At 43.5% G+C, this 10,434-nt stretch overlaps 1 protein-coding gene across 2 annotated transcripts in view; it reads right to left on the minus strand.

The window, feature by feature from the left end:
• The window catches only part of ST8SIA5 (ST8 alpha-N-acetyl-neuraminide alpha-2,8-sialyltransferase 5), a 106,192-nt gene extending 99,546 nt beyond the window's left edge, over nucleotides 1-6,646 (minus strand). For both annotated transcript variants that reach the window (XM_054178417.1, XM_054178415.1), the window contains exon 1: nucleotides 6,470-6,646. The gene's annotated coding sequence lies outside the window, so the exon portion shown is untranslated. The remainder of the gene's footprint in view (nucleotides 1-6,469) is intronic.
• Between the last annotated feature and the right edge of the window lie 3,788 nt (nucleotides 6,647-10,434).

The raw sequence follows: 10,434 nt of genomic DNA on the forward strand, positions 1-10,434 counted from the left end.
TTGCAAAGAAACTGACCATGAATAAATGTTCAGTACCAAAAGAGATGCTTTAACCCCAATCACAGTCCAGTTTTGTACCATTTTTTTACTGTGAACACATTCATCATTAAACTGCCCACAACTGCTGCTAAATGAAGGAAGGAGATGTCAGAAGATGGGAGTTCCTGGAAGAATGAGATGCTATGCAAGAAGCTCTTGTAACTTTCCTATCATCATTCAGATAAGCAGAAATACTTGACAGTGGTGTTACTGTAGCAGTAATGCTTTTCACCTCCCAACAGTACCTGTAAGAGCCATCTTGGATATTTTCTGCTTGAAGAAAGTTATACTGAGTCACCTTTCCCAAAAAGTGTGTAAATGAGTATTACAAGCCTCACCACAGTTGTGGTATGACAGATGATGGTGAAATGCTGGAGTTGCTGCAGCAGTCTGGATTAACATGATCATCGTGGAGGTTTGCTTCACAGCCACCCCACTTCACTGAGGGTACCTTTCCTCTGTCTGTCTCACAATGCACTTTATCCCTGTGATACTCATTGCCCCAAAGGGGCAGGCTGTAGCCAGGGATAAAGTTTGAATGCCGTAGGCAGCTGACCCCACTGAGCTTTGAAGTTTCAACTCCTCCTTCCCAGACCAGAAAGTGCTCACAGCAGTTTAACCAATGAGAGAACTTTGCTGCTGGATCTGGCTCAGTCTGGGAGTTTTCAGTCTTAATCTGTTCACTTCCTGAGTGATAAAGATCCAAAGACTCCTCACAGATTTCAAACCCTGTACATGTGGGTTCACCGAGACTGTTCATTCCTGACAGAGCTTCTTGAAATGGTGTTTGCTTCCACTTCAGTTTTGCTCAGGACAGCTTTATTGCACTGCCACTTGGCCTGTGCCATTCTTTTCCATCATATCCCTCTCCCAGATGAAACAGATGTGACCTTTTCAGTGCAATTTGGCAGATGTTCTCAGTGTAGCAAAATTACCAGAAAGCTGAGTGGTAGCCCCTATTTAATTCACTGTAGAAAATCTGCCTGCATTATTCCTGAAGCAGAACAACACTTCAGTCAATCCACCTCCCCTTCCTTTACATTCTGTTTTGAAACACTACAACTAAACCTTCTTGCATCAAAGAATCTTTGATAAAACAACACATCCATATCACAAAGTTCAATATGGTAATATAATTTAAAATCATACTTAATTATAGCCGTAACAATAAATTACTACCGGGCAGGGAAGCAATTATTCATTTCATTCAAAAGCACAAACCTCATGGGGGAAAAAATAAATATGTAATTTTCCAGCAATGTCTTTCATCCATTTCCCAGACCAAGTCAGGTGCTTTATGACATCAGCCTGCAACTGTCAAAGAACTTGGTTCAGTTTTGTTCTTGTCATTTTGATCTATCTATGCAAGTGTGTTTTACTAGAAGAAATTACCACAAGATCCACTTCAAATTTACACACACTAGTCTTCACAAAATGCTCATTTTTACAGTTTGAGCTTCCAGAAACAGCCATCTGGGGGCAAACTATTTTGAACCAATGACAGCAGCAATCCAGCTAAGGAGAACAGCGTAATGGCAAGAGAGGGGCAGAGATTTTGAAAGTCCTATGTGCTGCTTTTAAGAGTTAGCACTAACACCAGATACTCTTATAAACCATCCAGTGAATGAGCAGGAATAATACATGTCATAAGTCTGTAAGTCATTCAGTCACAAAAAATCACAGGCAAACAAAAAAGCTGAAATGCCCTCCTGAAGTACCTGTCTCTCTTCATCCCTAAGTAAGGCCTCCAATGTAGGTGTCTCTGTTAAATGCCTAATATTTTGTGAGGTGGACACATGCATTTTTGAAGTGCAAGCAAAACTGGAAGAGAGTGCTTGATTACAGGCAGTGTGTAACAAAATATATCTTTTTAAAACACCAGAACAAGTCATCAGCTTCCTGATTAATGGTTTTTAAAGGAACTACATGCTGCTAGGAAAAAGCCTGTGGGGGAGAGAGAAGTTAAAGTCACACCTACTATGTATCTATACACTCTCAATTATCTGAATTTTGAGATGACATCTAGTGAGATAGTCATAAGTTCAAACCCACAGGCTGCTTGAGATGAGAGGTTACAAGGTTTAAAAAAACCCTATGGCAACAGATTAAGGAAATCACAGCTTTAAAAGCAATTCTACCCTGGAAAACCCCAAAAGCTAGTAGTGAAATTACACACTGCCTTTCAAAGTACTGCCATACATTTTCAACTTACAACTAACAGTCCTGAAAAATCAATTTTTTTTCTGTTCTTTACACAGTTTACTGGCATTAGTCTATAGATTATCTAATACTAAATTACTCAGGTACCTTTTTGCTGTAGTAAGTGTATCCATCACAGGCTTTTATTCACACAGAGGTACTGTACAGCAGAAGATTCACAGTAGTACATCAAGGTAAATAGTGCACTGCCTACTTGATGAGCAATTTGCAGGACCAGTCCTTGCTACCAGTCCAAAAACTATGTGAATCATCAGTTGTAAAAGGAACAGTTGCCTCATCAGGCATCTTACAGGTATGAAAGCTTTTATCATACAGCGACTTAGTAATAAACTTGTTTCTTTTTACTATTATTACGTATCATTACTAGGAATCATATTCAAAGAGGCAATCTACTGAAACATGGGTAAACCTGCTGTCTTCAGACAAGCGGTACTCCCCAGAGGTCCGCACAGGGATCAGTGGTGTTTCACATCATCAATGATCTAGGCAGTGGGATCAGGTACACCCTCAGCAAGTTTGCAGATGACATCAAGCAGAGCAGTGGTTGGGATGTCATCCAGAGGGACCTGGACTAGCTGGAGAAGGAGGTCCAGGTGAACCTCTATAACTCTCTACAACTACCTGAAGGGAGGTTGTAGCCAGGTGGGGGTTGGTCTCTTCTCCCAGGCAGCCAGTACCAGAACAAGAGGACACAGTCTCAAGCTGCACCAGGGGAGGTTTAGGCTGGATGTTAGGAAGAAGTTCTACACAGAGAGAGTGATTGCCCATTGGAACGGGCTGCCCAGGGAGGTGGTGGAGTCACCATCACTGGGGGTGTTCAGGAGGAGACTTGATGGGGTGCTTGGTGCCATGGGTTAGTTGATTAGGTGGGTTGGATTGGTTGATGGGTTGGACACGATAATCTTGAAGGTCTCTTCCGACCTGGTCTATTCTATGTATTATTGAACCTCATGAGGTACAACAAGGGCAAGTGCAAGGTCCTGCACCTAGGTGGGGACAGTCCTCCATATCAATACAGGCTGGGAGATGATGAGATAGAGAGCAGCCCTCCAGCGAAGGACTTGGGGGTACCACCAGACAAAAAGCTGGACATGAGCCAGTAGCATGCACTTGCAGCCAGAGAAGGTAAATCACATCCTGAACTGCTTAAAAAGACATGCAGACAGCAGACCGACAGTGGCAGTGGTGTCGCTCTGTTCTGGTGACACTGCACTCGAGTAGGGGGTCCAGCTCTGGGGCCCTCAACACAAGCAGGACATGGACCTGATGGATTATGTCCAGAGAAAGGCCACGAAGTGATCAGAGGCCTGGAACACCCCCACTATGAAGACAGAGACTTAGGGTTGCTCAGCCTGGAGAAAAGGCGGCCCAGGGGGAACTTTGTAGTGGCCTTCCACTACCTGGAGGAGGCCTGTGGGAAAGCTGGGACTGTTTGCAAGAGCATGTAGCACTAGGACAAGAGGAAATAGTTTTAAACTAGAGCAGGGTAAATCTAGTTTTAAACTAGAGCAGGGTTGAACATTAGAAGGACTTTTCTGCTACGAGGGTGGTGGAACACTACAGCAGGTTGCTCAGGGAGGTGGTGGTGGCCCCATCCCTGGAGACACTCAGCGTCATGCTTGATGGGGCTCTGTGCTACCTCATCTAGTTGATGATGTCTCTGCTTACTGCGGGGGGGTTGGACTAGATGACCTTTAATGGTCCCTTCTAACCCAGTGCATCCTATGATTCATTCTATGATTCACTACAAAGGAAGCCAAATCTAGCTGAATCCAACAGAAAACAGAATCTAGACCAAAGTATTGGGCACCACATAGGAAAAACTTATGCATATGCACAAGAAAGAGTGGATCCTAACAAAAGATGCCAACTGAAAATGGATTAAAACCTCTGAGAATTGCTACAATCAAGATATGATTTCTGTTCCATCAGGTCTTTTCCTGACAGGTACTGACATCTTACTCAATAAGGACTATGTCTAATTTGTACTCTCATTACAGCAGTGAAGCTGGTTAGTTTGGATCAACTTATTTCTATGAAGCCTCAGCTACACTTCTACAAACCTCTCTTTTCAAAGTTTTCCCAAACTCCAAAATTTGCTTTTATATACACTGCTCTAAACACAGAACAATTGATCACTTCCATTAAATAATTTTAAGTTTTCCTAGGTATATCAGAGCATATAAAAATAAATTCACATCAGTGCAGACAGCTGATACAAAAAGCATGTTTCACTTCACTTATACTCTTAAAATGAGTCCTGAATGGCACACAGGTATTAGGCACACCTTTCATTCTTCATGCACACTTTAATTGACTCTACTGATTGCTTTTTACTAAAGATACAATCAGAAGGGGGTTAGTAGAACACTCTGCATGGCTGAAGGTGATGCTGTGGAGGAGAGAGTAAGAACAGAAATTGCTCCAGAATTGCAAAAGAAAGCTGTGCTCTTAGTAAAGAAAAAGCAGGAAAGACAAATGGTTAGCACCTGTAAGGAGATTTTTGTAGGCAGTATACAGAGTGAAAGATACTTTGTGTAAGAATTGTCATTTTTAAATGAAAAGGAGATCATACAAACAATAAAATACCCACGAAGCCAGTAAACACCAAGGGGTTTGTTTTTTTCACAAGGAGCCTGCTAATTTGGAAACTTTTCAACAGTTTTGTAAGGTTGGAATGCAGTGAAAGACGGAGCAAAATAAAGTTAAGGGTATTTACAGGATCATGGCTGAGGACCAGCTGTGCAGAATGGCCTTTGAATTGTAGGCGGGCATGCACACAGGCACAGGGAAAAGCCGGTTTTGTAAACAGCCATCAAGTCTTCAGAAAGAACTCTCCATGTTGACAAAGAACTCTGCACACAGCTAAAGTTCAGTATGCGTAAGCAAGTCCACAGAAGTGCTGCCCAGCTCCTCAGAATAAAAGTGTTTTTCCTCTGTTGTGACAGAACCATATTGACTAAAGGAAATAATCTATGTCTGCTTTGCAGCCCTGGAAGAGATGCTAAAAGAAAACTGAGCCTTTGGGGAGAAAAGTCTAGCCAGTAAAGTATCTGGTGAACATTTCCTTTTGTTCATGGAAAGCAGATTAATAAAACAGCACATGTAACACACAGGGGCTGAATGGCAAGAAGCTCTGGTCTTTTTTTTTTTTTTTTTTTCCTTTTTTAATATATTTGGACTTCAGCCAAATATATTATTTTGTTTAAAATACAGGTACTGACAAGGCAGCAAGCATATTTGACTTGCAGCCTATTCAGCATGAATTCGCTAAGCATCTGACTAAAGAAGGTCTGGAGCTCTCAGATTGAGCTTTTTCTCTGCTGTACTACTGTTTTGAAGAGTATGGTACAACTAACACCTGCTCTTTAATAAAATGTTTTAGAGGCAACATGTGATTCTGTACTGCTAGGTATTTATGACCACTGAAACTGCTGTTTAACAGCAGCAACAAAAAAAATACCTGCAGGTCAGAATTCCTTGGTCACATTCCCACTTTCTACTCCTTTCTGACTGCTTACTCTTGATATTTTGGTATCTTAAATGTATTTGATTGCACTGAACATAGTATCTGATTGGAGTAAAATCCTGCAAGTTCTTTTTGGGCAGAAACTCTCTTGAAAATATCAGGACAGAATTTTTTGACCTCTGAGGCTGGAAGGTTTCTATTTATTTGATCCATACTGCTTTATATGAAAGAGAATGAGAGACTCATTTTGGTTGGAAAAGGTCAAGCCCAACACTGCCAAGTCACCATTAAACCCTGTCCCTCAGCAACACATTTCCAGCTCTTTCAGACCCCCAGGCATGGGTGACTCTTGCATAACAGTTTCATGGTTTTCTCATCTTCAGTTCTTAGGAACTATTACTCTGAAAGCAAGTTTCCCTTCAGTTTGATCCCAGAAGTTGGTGCTTTCAGCGAAAAGCATGAATGCGCTCACAATGTGCATGACAATTTAATTACCTAATATGTCTAAATGACATTTTCGGGTGGAAGTCTGCATTAAAAATGTGAAGTGCTGTTACTACTTCAGTGTCTTTCGTGACAGCAAGTTATTTTTAAAGGGATGAGATACCATCTTCGCACTTCAACAGGTAACCGATCAGTCATTTAACCTATTTTTAAAAGTAACTAATAAGAGGTTATGGCACTGAGCCTGACTACCTCTTCAAACAAGCGATCAAACCATCCTCGGAGAGGGAAACCTACCGGGACGTCCTCGGAGCCACAGTGCGGCGATCAGCACGGCCGCCTCGGCTTCCCGCCCGCCGGTCTGGCTGAGGGGAAGGGGCCGGGCTCCACCTAACGACTCCCTGAGAGCTGGCAGCGACGGAGGATGAGGGCGCCGCGGGAGCCGGGACTGCCTTCCCTCTCCACACAACACGCAGTAACCTGGAGTTCACAGCCCCGGGAAGATTAACGAACCCATAGGGACACCATAAGTCCCTGGTGGTGGCGGCCAGCCTGCTACCGCCTCGCCGCGCCCTCCCGCTTCCCTCCCCTCCCGCTAGCCCGGGACCCACCGCCCCTCTGAGAGCTGGGCAATGTCAGGAGGGTCTCATGGCGGCGTCAGGTACTAGGGCCACCGGCGAGAGTCGCAGTGGGGGCAGTCAGCTCACCTCCAGAGAAGGGTCGCAGCGAGAGCAGGCGGCAACCAAGCGGGGCAGAGACAACCCCTCCCCGCCGCGGTCCCGCCGCCGTGAGCGGAGCCCGTCCGCCCCCCAGCACACCTCAGGCACCAGCCGAGCTGAGGAGCGCTCGTTGGGGGAAGCGGGAGGAATGCTAGGGCTTGGCAACAGCTGATCTCGCCTCGTTCCCGCCTCCCGCAGCCCGGCTGAGATAGCGGCGGCAGGTGGGACCTGGAGCCACACAGCAGGGCGGTGAGTGCTCCCTCGGGGAGGAGACCAAGCCCCCGACCCGCAGCGTGCTGCGAGGCAGCCAGGTTCAGCCTGCTCTCAGCAGAGGGCACTGCAGGAGGTGGGGGGGCGCGGCCGCCATCTTTCTTGCCGTGCCCGCTAGGCGCAGCGGGGTGGGAAGGAGGTGGCGGGTCGGAGAAGCCCAGCTGGCCCTCGCCGGAGCATGGTACTCCTTAGGAGTTTCTCCTTTCGCAGCTCTGTGTGTTGGTCGAGGAGGGGAGGAGGCGGTTGCCACCCTCCCTCTCCAGAGTCCAGGGGGGCCGCCGGAGTATGGTACCTCTGAGGCGGTGCTTGGCCACGTCCCTTTTTGGCCCAGCTGCAGCCCTGGAGCGCGGCTGAGCTTTTTTCACTTGTTTTTATCCACTTTTATTAGAAAGGTGCCAGGTGCATGGTTAAGGATGCTGCTGCTGCTGCTGCTTTCCTTCGCCTGCAGGTGTGAAGAGTGCACCTCATCAACATAGGTCACGGCTTCGAGCGTTTCTGTAGGTTTTCCCACCAATATGTGTAATAAATTGAATAAAAGCTTCGAGATTAAATCCCGATCGTCAGCGTTACGGAGATAAAAGCATTGCTTCCAGTGCGGCTTGGGAAAGGCTACACGTACGTGTGCACATACGGTGCTGCACTCTACTAATCCTGAGGAGGAGTGCTCTGACCTGAATCGGGTCACCAGCATTTCCTCAGGGAGATCAATCTGTTAGAAACACTGCAGGGTAGGTTGTTTGGGGTTTAATTTATTTTCTTCCCTTTACCAAGCCTGCCCTATTATTTTAAATTACTGCAGTTCTGGTAATGTGTTTCACCTGGTTTCAGTCTCTTTTCAGTCTAGTGAATCAGAATTTACGAGCTTGTTTCTGTGATGAACAGATGCTTGAGCATCTTTTAATGTCTTGATAATGAATGCCATTGGAACTCTCCTTTTTTCCCCCCTTACTATTTATTGTTGTAATCTTTTGCTGTTTACTGAAATGGACGTTCTGGTTACACGTGTCAGGTTCTGTAAGTGTTCTCATTTTTCTTTGATTTTAGAATACATGTGTCAGAATTTAAGCTACGTAATTCGTTCATTGCAATAAGAATTTAAACATCTTTAGGAAGAAATGTCCTGCCAGAGAGGAAGGCGATCTGCCCTGGAGGCATTACTGACAGCCAGGGATAAGCGACTCTGTAGTAGGGGCAAGCCAGGTGATGTAATGCAGTTGTTAAAAAGAGCAAGGTCATTTTCAGACAGTAGTGGCCATGAAACTTGAAAGTTTTGGCAAAAGTAATGTCCTGTTTGTAGTGGAAAGGTAGCGTTTCTCCATTCTACAAACACTGCTTTCCTCTCCATTTTTTGCATGCTGTTGCACATGGAAAACCTTCACCCCTGTGCAGCAAGCTTTTCGCAGCGAAATAACTGATCTGTTTGCAGTCTGTCACAGCAGAACAGAAACTCAGTGACAGCTCTTTAATGAAAAACATTTAAAATTAAAATTACTGTTAATTTTTAATCAGGCTTTGTGTTTTCAGTTGTAATTATTACCAAAAAATTATGATGCCAGTGCCTCTCCCTGTTACAGAAGAGCACATATGGTAGCTGTTTTGGCATTTGTTTAAATGAAATGGTAAGTAAAATGTTTGGAAGTGGGTAGAATTTATTAATACATAATCCTAAAGTTTTTGCCAGAAGGCCTGGTAAGACATTAATATTAATGCTTGAACTGGGCTCTTTGTCTTTACTATTGTACTATATTTTATTAACAGGCTAATTAGGAGAAAGCTAAGAATGCTTTATCTAGTTACATAATCAAAAACATCTGCTATGATATAACAAAGTAAATTAAAAGTGAACCAGCAGTGTTAAGTACTTAAGAATACTGATTTAGGCCAAGGGCTGAGCCAAACACTAAGAAGTGCCACTTACCAAAACTTGGCTGTCAGTATGAACTTCCTACACCTGAAAGCTTCATACCCAGGTGTGCTCTACTGTTGTAGACCTGGCAATACCTAACACACTGGGCCCTCAGTTTCTGGGAAGGGATGCAGTCTTGTAGTTGAGCAGAGAGGTGAAAAGTTTGAAATAAAAACATGTTGTTGGCACTAGCTTGCCCTGAGACTCATCAGCAGAAGCTTTGGCATCACTTAATTGAGGCCTGCCTCTTTACTGTGAGGACATCTTTTGAAGAATGATACTGTAGAGCTTTGAGTCCCAAAGTCTGTCTAAGCCCTTAAACTTTGTAGTAATTTTCTTTGTCCTTTGCCTTACCTGCCACCTTCTCTCCTCGTGCTGCCTCCCCATGCTCTTGCATTATGCTTCTGTAGTGATTCCTTTCCGTCTCAAACCTGATTTTCTCCAGGTCCATCACAAAGTAATAGAATCATAGGATCTTAGAATAATTTTGGTTGGAAAAGATCTTTAAGATTTTAGAGTCCAACCATTGTCTAAATGATAGTTATGGTAATATGTTAATGACTTACTGAAACACCAAGCAAATAAACCCATAAAACTAACCTGTCTTAATGTAATTGTCACCACATGTATCCATTTTCATTCTGCTTTTGTAACAGTGGGATATAATTATCCCAGCTGGAGACAAAGGCTTCATTACTTTAGTCAAAAATCAAGGTTTTTACAACTCCACTACCATCCTGTATCAGATTATATGAATAGCTTGAACAGTCCACAGGAGAACATCCAGGCCTATTGGAAGGAAACACGCATCAAGTTAATTAACTAAGTGAACGTGCATAGGAAGCCTGTATGCTTAAAATATGAGGAAGAAATGAACTTTTATGGTCATCTCTGCTCCTTGCCCCAGAAGAAAACTACAGTGTAGCCTGTGTATATAAGTGAGTTGGAAACTTGGAGACAAGGATAAAAATACAGGTTTCAGTTCAAAATGGGGTACCTGTGCTAGTTAAATATTTGTCCTAAGTAGATTTCACTTGTTCCCTTAAGAAAGTGTATAATTAGCAAATATGAAGAGCACTTAGTTCTATTTTTCAGCATTTAAATGTTTACTTAGATTATTAAACAAGTCTATATAGAGCAGCCCTAGCACTATACTTCTCGATAAAAATACTGATTTTTTTTTTCCCCCTTTCCCTTTAAAAACTGGAAATTACAAAAGTAGGCAGGAAAAGCAGTGGTGGTGTTTAAATGGAACATAAACATTTCAGGATCTCAGAAGAAGTATCTGTATGGCTCAGCATGGAACTTTGGATGCCAGGACAGCCTAGAATGTTCTAGAAAATAAATATCACAGGTTTTTATTAAAC

Source organism: Dryobates pubescens, chromosome Z (assembly GCF_014839835.1).
Source record: "Dryobates pubescens isolate bDryPub1 chromosome Z, bDryPub1.pri, whole genome shotgun sequence".
Lineage (NCBI taxonomy): Eukaryota > Metazoa > Chordata > Aves > Piciformes > Picidae > Dryobates > Dryobates pubescens.